Below are 12,059 nucleotides of genomic sequence, written 5' to 3'. Positions count from 1 at the left end.
TTCCACGCAAAGCCAGCAGGACATGAACAAAGGCAGGAAGACAGTAGGACCAGCATGCACAAAGGTCACGTGATCTGGCATGGTTAGGGTGCAAGGTGTTTGGTGGGGGTGGCATGAGACAGACGGAAAGGCAGGTATGGGCCAGGTTGCCAAGAAAGTAGGGTTACAGAGTTTTGACATAAAAACCATGTCAATATCAGCATGCCATTGTGGGTTTTTAGGTAGGGAAATGATAAAACCAAGTGCAATTTAACTTTCAGTATCTCTAAAGGTGGGCTGTCTTTGTATCTTATCTCCTAGAGGCACTAATGTTTCTACCCTATTCCCAACCCATTAAAAAGAGGTAAAGAAAATACTGTGCCTGGATTTTTGGAGACTGGCAAGTTGAGGAGCTCTGGCTGACTAGATTTTGAAATTTGAGAAAGTCAACCTATTCTTGATAAGACTTTTTTGTTTCAAGTTCCCTTGTCTAACCCGTAAAAAGATTTTAAAAAACAGAACACAGGAAATAATCCTTCACCTGACTTAAAAAAAAAAAAATTCTTAGAATGTCACACCTTCATTTCCTGTTTTCTACCTTCAATTTTGAGTACCTTTTTTTTTTTTTTTGATATAACTTCAAACAGAAGTTATAAGAATAGCACAAGAACTCGGGTACGCTGTATCCTTTACCCAGAGTCACCAATTCCTTCTGTTTTGCGCATCTGCTTTATCTTTCTCCATATTTATAGACATGCATTTTCCTGAGCCATTGGAAGATGGAGCACACCCCTTTTACTTCCAAATACTTCAGTGTATAAGAACAAGATTATTTTCTTACATAACCCATAGGACAATTATCAAAAACAGGAAATTTAACATTGATATAATACTATTATCTAATACATAATTTGTCAAATGTATAATCTGGATTCAAATTTTGTCAGTTATCCTAATAATGTCTTAGCTATTTTCCTTCGATTTTTTTTTTAGATTATTGTCAAATTATTTGTCGTTTGTCCCAAGATATCTATGTTTCTTTCTTTTTGCTTTTTTAAAGACAGGGTCTCTGTCACGCGGGCTAGAGTGCAGTGGTGTAATTATAGCTCCACTCCAATTATCGCAAGACTAAACTGTTCCTCAGTTTACCAATCCAGGGAACTCTAGACTGGCCCAGCAGAAAGGGCTGAACCAATATCCTCCAGCTCCTGTAAGCAAAGGTCTGTGCTAATCCAGGTTTCCCATCATCTCCAGCACAACTGTAACTACGGCTGGCTTCTGGCAAATTGTTTCTTCATGGAAATATCAAATGAGTGGAAAAACTCCAAGTAACACGACCATCTGCTCTGCCACAACAAGCCTGTGACAAAAGTCATCTATCAAGGCAAAATGTCAAGCACATGGCATGGATCTTGCATTTTCTGTTCTGATCAGGAAAAGGCAAATTCTTTCTCCTCCAGGATTAAAATAATAATTTTTCAAATTAACAAGCTTCCCAACTTGGTGAACATTTCAATATCTTAGTTAGATGTACTTTTTATTTTTTTGTATGTTAAAAATGCTGCCAAACAATACTGGAAGCAAACAAGTGCTCCATTATCAGCTCTACAAGTGTCCTGCTGAATAACCTTGGGAAAAATCACTTGGCTTTTCTGTATTTATGAAATGAACAAAATAAAATACATAAAATGTATAAAATATATAAAATAAACACAGGTGCTTTGGGCTAAGTTCCTTTTTTAAACTTCTAAATTATAAATTTCAACTAAGTTAAAAAAACAAAACAAAACATTTGGACTGGTGTGGTAGCTCATGCCTGTAATCCCAGCACTTTGGGAGGCAGAGGCAGGCGGGCTGCCAGAGCTCCAGAGTTCGAGACCAGCCCGGGCAACATGGCAAAACCCCGTCTCTACAAAAAAATACATGGTGCACGCCTGTAGTCCCAGCTACTCAGGAGGCTGTGGTGGGAGGAATACTTGAGCCTGGGAGGCCAAGGCTGCAGTGAGCTGTGTTTGCACCACTGCACTCCAGCCTGGGCAACAGAAGGAGAACTTATCTCAAAAAAAAAAAAAAAAAAAAAAAAAGAAAAGAAAAGAAAAAGAGAAAAAGAAAACAAAGCAACAAAAAGCCACTTAGGATCGTCAATGCGAAGTTCTGAACAGCTATCACGAAGCCCTACCTTCTATTCTCTAGTCATTTACCACTCACAGGTAGAACTGTACTATTTTTAGTAGCTGTAAGAAAAATTTGGTGCGACAGTAAAGTAAAATGGGTGAAAATTTGATTTTTGTATTTTGTATGTTTCAATGACCCATGTCTTGTTTTCACAGATAACCTAGAATTGGTCCTGTTATAATTGAGGTTCCACTCCACCAGGAATTCGTTAGCAAGAGACAGATAGAAATAACAAAAACCAGCCTACAAAACATATGAAAACAACAGGCTTTAAAGAGTAACTGAAGCTGAGATACATAAGACTGATGCTATTTGTTGTGCTGTGTATAATTTCTTTCCCCTGGATAGAACCTCTACATTCTAGGGAAAAAGTGGAGATTGCGGTCCGACCTCCACCTTCTGTGTTTTTTTTCTAAGTAACAAATGGTGTTGAACTTTAGAGCTTCCATTATTTCACAGGCTTCAGGCTAATGGATTTCCGGGTCACACTATTTTTCATGCTTTAAGTCCTTCAACCAACAACTCTAACACCATACAAAATCTGCTCTTGTCTGTTACCTAATGTTCACATGTTTGAAACCTTTACAAACGTTGTATTTCAATAGCAGGAAAAATCTTGTTTCCTAGAAAAGCACTGAAATCTGTTTTCAGGCTAAGAAAGAAAAGGTTTGGGCTGGTGCGGTGGCTCATGCCTGTAATCTCAGCACTTTCGGAGGCAGAGGTGGGCGGGTGGCTTGAGCCCAGGAGTTCAAGAACAGCCTGGGCAACATAGTGAGACCCAATCTCTACAAAAAATTAGCCGGCACCTGTAGTCCCAGCTACTCAGGACGCTGAGAGGTGGGAGGATCGCTTGATCCTGGGAAGTTGAGGATGCAGTGAGCTGTGTTTGCACCACTGCACTCCAGCCTGGGTGACAGAGCGAGGCCTTGTCTCAAAAAGAAGAAAAGAGAAGAGAAAAGAAAAGCAAAGGCAAGGCTTGCCAATGCAGTAAAATGTAAAGCTGATGACCTGGCTAAAGAAGAGACTCAGTTTTCAAGCTTTTCACAGTCTTCCTGCATGGAAAGCCCATTTCTAGATCAATTTAAATCCCCACCAAAAAGAACACATTTGTGTGATGTACACCTAGCTCCTGAATTATGTGTTTACAGAGTTTAAGATATTGAACCAAAGCCAGTGAAATAGTCTTAAAACAAATTCCTTTACGTCGTATGTAATCACAGCTACAGATAAATCAATTGCTTCTTTTGCCAAATAGTACATCAGAGACTTCTACGAAAAGCTCAGATAAATGTGGTGTACTTGGCGGCTTCCAACAAGTGGAAGCGAATATTTTTGGCTTTCAGCACTACAGGAAAACATCACTTTAAATAATCCTTGTTTGTATCTGAAACACGGATCTGGATTGCTTCCTACACTAGAATCCTAATCTCTAAAGGAGATGATCAGATTTTGCACGGAAGCTAGAAGAATCAATCTGGAACAGATCACTCCTGCCCTACCTGTCCAGGCGGCGGACAGAAGCAGACAGACAAGTTTCAAGAAGTTAGGGAGTCACTAATGCGATGGCGATCCACGCACCGTGGGGGAAGCGGGGCAAGGGAGAAAGAAAGGGGGCTTCCACCTTCCACGCGCCCCTGCACCGCTCCTGCCTTCAGAGGCAGGCTGGGGCCTGTCGGCTTTTCAAAAAGTCAAACACTTGATGGGAGAAAATCGTTGGTGGAGAAGACAAAACATTTTTGTTTTGTTTTCCGGGACACTACCCTCGAGGCTGCCAGACTAGACCCCGCGCGCGAGAAGGGTGCGGCGGGAGGCGAGGTCGCGGGAGGCGAGGTCGCGCGCGACGGCACCTCCCGGTCCCGCGGCTCGGGGTGCCCACCCCTCCCGGACTTCTCGGGGCGGCTTTTTTTTTTTTTTAACTTTTCACGCCCCCACCCCCCCCGCCCCGCCCCGCGCCCCACCCCCGCCCCGCGCTGGGTGCAAACCTGCTGGAGAGGCCGGGCGCGGTGGGGCCTCACCTGCACGCCCCGCCGCCGCAGGACGGGAGCCGGGAGGGCAGCGGACGGGCCCGGGCTGCCCGACGGGGCTGCGGGGAGCCGGTCGGCGCGAGCTGCGGGGCCTCCGGGAACCTGGTGGGCGGCGGGCGGGGCGGAAGACAGAGCCGGGAGCCGCAGGCAGCAGCAGCCTGGCCGCCACGCCCTCGACGCCGGCGAGAGCGGCCGCCTGGGCTGGGACTAGGGCGGTGTCCCGGCTGAGCGAGGCTGCCGGCGCCGCGCGCGCTCCCGGGCCCCTGCGCGCGCCCGCCTCGTCCCCTCCGGTTCTGGCAGGGAGCGCGCACGGCGGCGCAGGCGCCAGAGCCCAGGACGAGGGTGGGGACCCGGGCGGGGAGCGGGGCGGGGGCGCGCGGGGGCCGGGGTGGGGGTGTCTCGCCGCGCGCGCCCTCCTCCCGCTCCTCCGGGTCCCTGGTCCCCAGCCTGTGGGGGGCTTGGGCTATAGCGCTGGGGCGGGGGCTTTAGATCCCACCGAAAACAGGACCTCTGGCGACCTTCTCGTTTTCCACTGGGAGCGGAGAGAGCCGATCTCCTTTTCCTGCTAGTCCCGTAGGACAGTCCCCGGAGCAGCTCATAAGAGTATAACGAACGTTTACTCAGGGCTGGTTACTATGTACACTGCGCCCCGCGCGCGGCGAGTTTACCTCGGTTCACCTCCCGGCAACCGGCGGCCCGGATATTATCAGATGCTGGGGGCTTCCCGGCGCCTCATTGCCGGAGGAGAGGCGGCCGCAGGTTGCTGAGCTGAAGCTAGCACCAGGTGTGGGACGGCACAGGCTGGGTCCCGCCCTGGCGGGTACAACCCTCTTCCCCTTACCCACTCCTTCCCCTCCCTTCCCATCCCCTCCCCTCCTCCCCACTCGTGCTCTTCACCCTCCTCCCGCTCTCCCTCCTCCTCTTACTCCTCTTCACTCTATGCCCTATCTACCGTTGTCATACAATCCACATGTTTAATGCTTTCTTTTTCGTGTAAAAACCCTTCTACGCAGTCTTGCTTGCTTGTCTCCGACGCCCTAGGAGACCATGGGACATGATTACAACTATTAGCGCAAAGGGAAGAGCCCGAGTCTAAGCTGCTCAGCGATTTTCAGTGGTAGGACCGAGGCTTACATTGGCAGGTATTATTACTACCAATAACAACTATGATGACAAAGCTCCTGAGCCCAACTTGGAAGGCAGCTGGTGTCTCTTCCCTTAGCCGGCAGAGAAGGAAGCAGGGTCACAAAGCAGGGAAAATAACTGGGCGCCTGTAGTCCCAGCTACTCGGAGAGGCTGAGGCAGGAGAATGGCGTGAACCCGGGAGGCGGAGCTTGCAGTGAGCCGAGATTGCGCCACTGCACTCCAGCCTGGGCCTGGGCGACAGAGCGAGTCTCTGTCTCAAAAAATAAAAATAAAAAAAAATAACTGGGCTCATCTCCCACCTACAAGGACGCGCAGTCGCGCGGTGGTGCGCACCCGTAGTTCCAGCTAACTCAGCAGGCAGAGGCGGGAGGATCGGTTGAGGCCAGGAGACTGAGACCAGCTTGGACAGCATAGCAAGACTCCGTTTCAAAAAAAAAAAAAAAGGAATGTGCAGTTAGAAGAAAATCAGCTCTGATTACCCACTTAAGGGCTTTCAGAGGCAAAGTGAAGCACAGTGAAGGTTAACATCAAAGGCACTCAGTGCCTGCATCATGGGGCAGGAAGATGGACTAAAATGTGTACAGCACATCTAATCCCTGTTACATGTAAACTAAGAAATCAGGGTTGGATTATGACCCCAAGGGCTCTCCAGCAGTTGAGCCCAGCATAGTCACCGAGGTATGCCCAGCAGATCACCCCTCCTGCTTCCTGCTTGCTGCTTCTGTGGTTCCTGCTGCCTCCAACCCTGCTGCTCCTGCTCCCCAGCTTGTCTTAACTAAGTTCTTCACTTTCATTCATTTAACTAATATTGACTGCAACCTGCATCTTTTGTCAAGGTCACCCTAAAGACTGTAGTAATTCTTTTTTCTCTAAATTCCTCTAACACAGCAACTTTTGCAAAAATTGAGTTTTGTGTTTTTTTTGGTGTTTTTTTGTTTGTTTTGAGATGGCGTCTGCTCTGTTGCCCAGGCTGGAGTGCAGTGGCACAATCATAGCCTCAACCATCCAGGCTCAAGCGATCCTCCCATCTCAGCCTCCTGAGTAGCTGGGACTACAGGCACATGCCACCATGCCTGGCTAATTTTTCTATTTTTTGTAGAGACAAAGTCTCATAATGTTGCCCAGGCTAGTCTCGAACTCCTGAACTCAAGCAATCCTCCTGCCTCAGCCTCCCAGAGTACTGGGATTATAGGCATGAGCCATCGCACCTGGCCAAAAAATTGAGTTTTCACATCAAATGATACTGGAAACAGCTGCATTCCATAGCCCTGCCTGGAGATGTCTGATGCACGTTCACACAAAAAAATGGCCCTGAGAGATCCTAAGTCAAACAACCAGGTTAGCTTGTTTAACTTAGTTTCCCTGAGGTATTAGGCCCTGTGTGGGTGTTGGGCTTGCAAGGGTAAGGCCCGTAGAGATCTGCCACCTGAGGAGCTCACAGATAGAGGAGACAGTGATTGTGATACAATGGTAGATGTGCACTATTTGAGACATTTGCGAAGTGCTAACAAAGCAGAGGAAGAAATGAGCAATCCTACATGATGGGTCAGGGAATGGGGTTCACATTACCAAGTATTATTCAAGATTCTCTCTTTTTTTTTCATGGTATACATCAATCAGACTGGGTTAAGCAGCAAATGGAATGCATTGACTCACATAACAGAAAGGTTTGGGGCTTCAGGCATGGCTGGATTCAGGGGCTTAAACTATGACATCAGGATTAAGTCTTTTCCCTCTCCATTTCTTGACTCTATTTCCTGTTGACTTTACATTCTTAGGCTTCCTTTTCCCCATGAGATGGCAGAATGGCTGCTTACAACTTCAGATCACACCCTTTCCACCAGGAAAGGAGTTTCTTTTCCCTGATGCTGTCAACGAAAGTCCCAGGACTACACCTCATTGTCTAACTTGTGTTACCCGTGCATCACTAAATCACTCTCCTGAGAAGGGGCATGGAACACTCTGACAGCTCCTCTCAAATCGCATGGACTGAGATTTGGGGAGAGGTGGCTTCCTGTGCTAGGTCATTTCTGTTGGCCCTTCCAGAACTACTCTCCACCCTTTCCTTCCTGATTTGAGCCTCAAGAGGCCAACTTGCATCGACTGCCTCCACAGGTCCCTTGTCCTCTGACTTACAGTTGAATTCACCAAATAGAAGACATTGGAAATGAGACCTGAGGGTTGGGGGAGGAGGAAGGTAAGGGTATTATTCCTCTGGCCCCTGCTCTTCTGGGTTGCTGCAGGTTGGCTACATGCATTTATTGAAGCTTCTGTCAACTGGCCTTCTTCACACAGCTACTCTCTCCTAGTTCTAGTAAATTATCCTTTCTCCACCTTCAGAATTATCCACCCTGGAGGTGATAATAGCTCCCCTCTGTTGCCTGCCACAGTGTATCACACCATCAGCCCTGGTTTTTCCTCAACCCTGCCCACACATCTGTATGTAACCTTTACTAAACCCCCTTTAGATTAATCATCTGCTGGGATGCTGATGGTTACATTCACCAAAGGAGATTCGAGTCTCTATTACCAAAAGAAAGGGGAATGAATCAAGGGCAGGCAACAGCACTGTAGTAGTGATATTGGTTTGGAAGAAGTATCACCATAGTGCAGACTAGAGATGACTGTGGCTTGGACAGGGTCGTGATGGGGGAAGCAATGAGAAATGGTAGGATTCTGGCTATATCTCAGAGGCAATGTTAACACAGTTTACTGAGGAATTGTAGGTAAATTATGAGCAGTAGGGAGGAGTGAGGATGGAAGCAGTTGGAAAACATGCATCTGGAGCCTAAGAGTGAGCTCAATGAGTAGTGATTTGGGAGGGAGGCGCGGAGTTGAAACCACGGGCTCAGATGAAATGACCCAGGGAACCCATGTAGAACAGAACACAGAAAGGGCAAAAGGCAGAATCTAGAAGAACAAACAGCAGCCTTTCCATGGTGAACAGAGGAAGAGTTGCCATCTTATATCTATCATCTAGATCGTGAGCAACTCAATAACTTGAGCACAAGAACAGAATCTTCCACATCCTTCCTCTTTACTGTCGTGTCTGGCGAAGTGATGACCACACGGTGGGTAATCAATGCTTGTTATGAATGAACTTGACACAGTTTCACATTTCTAACACTCCCTCCCTCTCCTTCTCATGTGAGCTTTGAGTTACAGGCCGAGAAAAAGAGAAATTGATCCCTGTGGCTCAATCCGTTGAAACCCATGCCCAGGTTGCTAAGCATTTCACTGCCCTGGAAAACTTCAGTAGAACCTCTCAGACGATGCCACAGATCCCAAGTAGCACACCTCTTGCCTTTTAGCAGAATTTCCAGACCAGCGATTTCATTTCAGATTTTCTTATTCCAGATTTTCTTATTCTTATTTGAGTAGATTTAACAGTCAATAGAACAAATCCTTGTTAGGTTTGTTTTGGGTCTGTGCTATGAAAATAATACAAGTGGCAAAAGATCTCCATCTCACATGCATACATTGCTGGTGGGATGTAAAAGGATGCAACTGTTTTTTGGAAACTGCCAGCTTATCAAGCTAAACATACACCTACCCCATGACCCAGAAATTCCACTCCTAGATGTCGACTCAAGAGAAACGTAGGCAAATGTCTACCAAAAAAGAGGCTGGTACAAGAATGCTCTTAACATCTTGGCCGGGTGCGGTGGCTCACACCTGTAATCCCAGCAATTTGGGAGGCCAAGGTGGGTGGATCAGTTGGGGTCAGGGGTTTGAGACCATCCCGGGCAACATAATGAAACCCTGTCTCTACTAAAAATACACAAATTAGCTGGGTGTGGTGACGGGCGCCTGTAATCCCAGTGGCTTGGGAGGCTGAGGTGGGAGAATGGCTTGAACCCGAGAGGCAAAGGTTGCAGTGAGCCGAGATTGTGCCACTGCATTCAAGCCTGAGCAACAGAGTGAGACTCCATCTCAAAAAAACAAAAACAAATCAACAGGCCGGGCGCGGTGGCTCACGCTTGTAATCCCAGCACTTTGGGAGGCCGAGGCGGGCGGATCACGAGGTCAGGAGATTGAGACCACAAAAAACAAAATTAACCGGGCTGGTGGTGGGCATCCCACTATCGGAGAGGCTGAGGCAGGAGAAGGTGCAGTGAGCTGAGATCGCGCCACTGCACTCCAGCCTGGGTGACAGAGCGAGACTCCGTCTCAAAAAAAAAAAAAAACAAAAAAAACAAATCAACAACACAAAATATTTACTCATACTATTCTCCAACTGTAAATATCCCAAATGTCTGTAAGAGGAATGGATAAGAAAACCACGGCATATTCAAACAATGTAATACTACACAGCAATAAAAAAACATGAAATGCTGATACACATAACAATGGATAAATCTCAAAAGCAATTGTTGAGCAAAAGAAGTCAAAACGCAGAGATGTATGATTTCATTTATATGAAAGTCAAGAAGAGGCAAAACTAATGTATGGTAATAAGCATGAGAATGGTGGTTGCTTCTGAGGGTAGGGATTAATTGGAAAGGGGCACAGGCCATTCAGGGGTTATGGAAACGTTCTTCCCATGCCAGTATGTTTGCCAGACATGGTTCTAGGCATTGGGAATATAGCAGTGAACAAAACAGACCGAGTCCCTGCTTTTATACAAATCCATCTCAGTTCTTTTAATTGGTTGCATTGTTTAATGCATTTTAAATAAGAAAAAAGTGGCCTTTCTTTAAATACAGTCTATGACAAATCTGAGGAACTCTCTTGCTTCGTGTTTAGTTGCTGATGGGAAGGCAGAAAAGTACAATGGAAAGAGCATGGGCTCCAGGAAGTCAGCTCTACCACTGACTGGCTGTGTGATTTTTGAGCAAGTTCTTTAAAGCTGTGAGGCCTTACTTTCCTCATCTGTTAAATGGATTTTTAAAATTATTTTTATAATTTACAAGCAAGGTCTCGCTTTTGTTGTCCAGGATGCTCTCAAACTCCTGGGCTCAAGCGACCCTCCGACCGCAGCCTCCCAAAGTTAAACAGAATTGATGATCCCGCCTTGCAAAGTTGTTTTGCAAAGTGCCAGACACATTGCAGATGCTCAGGAAACATGAGCTGGTTTATAATCAGTTTACCAGGAAAATTTTACTTTTGCCCAGTGAGATATGGGCGGAGGGAGGCTGACTTGGCTGGCAGAGGTACCCTTTTGCTTTTTTTTTTTTGAGATGGAGTCTCACTCTGTCACCCAGGCTGGAGTGCAGTGGCACAATCTAGGCTCACTGCAACCTCTGCCTCCTGAGTTCAAGCAATTTTCCTGTCTCAGCCTCTTGAGTAGCTAGGATTATAGGCATGTGCCACCATGTCTGGCTAATTTTTGTATTTTTAGTAGAGATGGGGTTTCACCATGTTGGCCAGGCTGGCCTCGAACTCCTGACCTTGTGATCTGCCCATCTCAGGCTCCCAAAGTGTTGGGATTACAGGCGTGAGCCACCATGCCCAGCCCAACCTTTTGCTGTTCTTTCTTCTAGCCTGCAATGTGAACATGATGGCTGGAGCTCCAGCAGCCATTCTGGACCAGGAGGTAGCCTTGAAGATGGAAGCCACATGTTGGGATGGTGAATCCAAAAGATGAGGAGCCTATATCCCTTGTGACACCAGAGCTGCCATACCAGCCCTGGGTTCCTCCATCTATACTGCCTTCATATGGTAAAGAAATATTCTTGTATCTTGTTAGGTGTCTGTTGCAGCCAAACACAATCCCAACCGATATTCACTGTAAATGATTCCATGGCTCCCTAAGTACTTTTACAAAGCATCTATCACAATTGTAATTAATAAAATAATTATGCAATTACTGGTTTAATGCCTAAGTCCCAAGTAGAATATCAGTTCCATGGGGGCAGGGATTAGTCTGTTCACGGATGTATTCCCAGCTCCTATAACAACATCTGGTTCTGGTAGGTAGTAAGTGCACAATAAATGTAGCAGAGTGAAAGGGAGAGAGGAAACGGAGCTGCTCCTGAGGAGGAGAGAAATCACTGCATAACGATCGATCTCTATCTCACACTCATTAATATGCATCTGGGTGTGCTGGATATTTTAATTCATGTTCTGCCACACTCTAGATCTCCTATGGGATTTGCATCACAGATGGTACCTTTTCCTGAAGAGCCTTAAATTAACCTGCCTCCCTGGTAACACCCTCATTTGTCTCCCATTCCTGGCAAGTCAGCCATTCCCCCGAGAAGAGAGTTGCAACACGATCCAATTGTTTGCTGGAGGAGTGAAACTTCTTATCAGCCCCACATCCAACATTGGTTGGGAGATGAGTCATGTCGATTTTTGATATTTAAAATTTTCTCATAAAAATTGGACTTAGCCTTTATAGAACATTTCAAAACAAAAAGATAAATTTAAAAATTCAAATCACGTACAATCCCAGGATCCACAGATAGTCATGTGCAAGGAAAATAACTTGGGTCCCCCAAATCACTAAGCTAAAGGGAAAAAAGCTGGGAACTGCTCAGGGCAAACCTGCTTCCCATTCTATTCAAAGTCACCCTTCTGCTCACAGATAGATGCATTCTGATTGCCTCCTTTGGAGAGGCTAATCAGAAACTCAAAGGAATGCAGCCATGTGTCTCTTATCTGCCTATGACCTGGAAGCCCCTTCCCCGCTTCAAGTTGTCCCGCCTTTCCAGACCAATCAGTGTTCATCTTACATATGTTGGTTGATGTCTCGTGACTCCCTAAAATGTATAAAACCAAAGTGCACTCTGA

At 46.5% G+C, this 12,059-nt stretch overlaps 1 protein-coding gene and 1 long non-coding RNA gene across 4 annotated transcripts in view; one reads left to right on the top strand and one right to left on the bottom strand.

Annotated features, from left to right (window-relative positions):
• RCAN3 (RCAN family member 3) overlaps nt 1-4,473 on the bottom strand; it is a 34,820-nt gene extending 30,347 nt beyond the window's left edge. Inside the window, exon 1 of one of the 2 annotated variants that reach the window (XM_032759322.1) lies at nt 4,137-4,473. The gene's annotated coding sequence lies outside the window, so the exon portion shown is untranslated. The remainder of the gene's footprint in view (nt 1-4,136) is intronic. The other variant, XM_032759323.1, reaches the window with a different exon arrangement.
• A 454-nt stretch (nt 4,474-4,927) lies between these two features.
• LOC131384267 (uncharacterized) lies at nt 4,928-11,149 on the top strand. 2 transcript variants are annotated; one of them, XR_009214943.1, is made up of 3 exons: nt 4,928-4,962; nt 7,411-7,521; nt 10,808-11,149. It is a non-coding gene; the product is annotated as an uncharacterized LOC131384267 (long non-coding RNA). The 2 variants fall into 2 exon arrangements; XR_009214942.1 differs by having other exon boundaries at nt 7,371-7,521.
• The last annotated feature ends 910 nt before the right edge of the window (nt 11,150-12,059 follow it).

The sequence above is a fragment of the Hylobates moloch genome, unplaced genomic scaffold (assembly GCF_009828535.3).
Source record: "Hylobates moloch isolate HMO894 unplaced genomic scaffold, HMol_V3 SCAFFOLD_9, whole genome shotgun sequence".
NCBI lineage: Eukaryota > Metazoa > Chordata > Mammalia > Primates > Hylobatidae > Hylobates > Hylobates moloch.
This window is presented reverse-complemented; position numbering and strand designations above follow the sequence as displayed.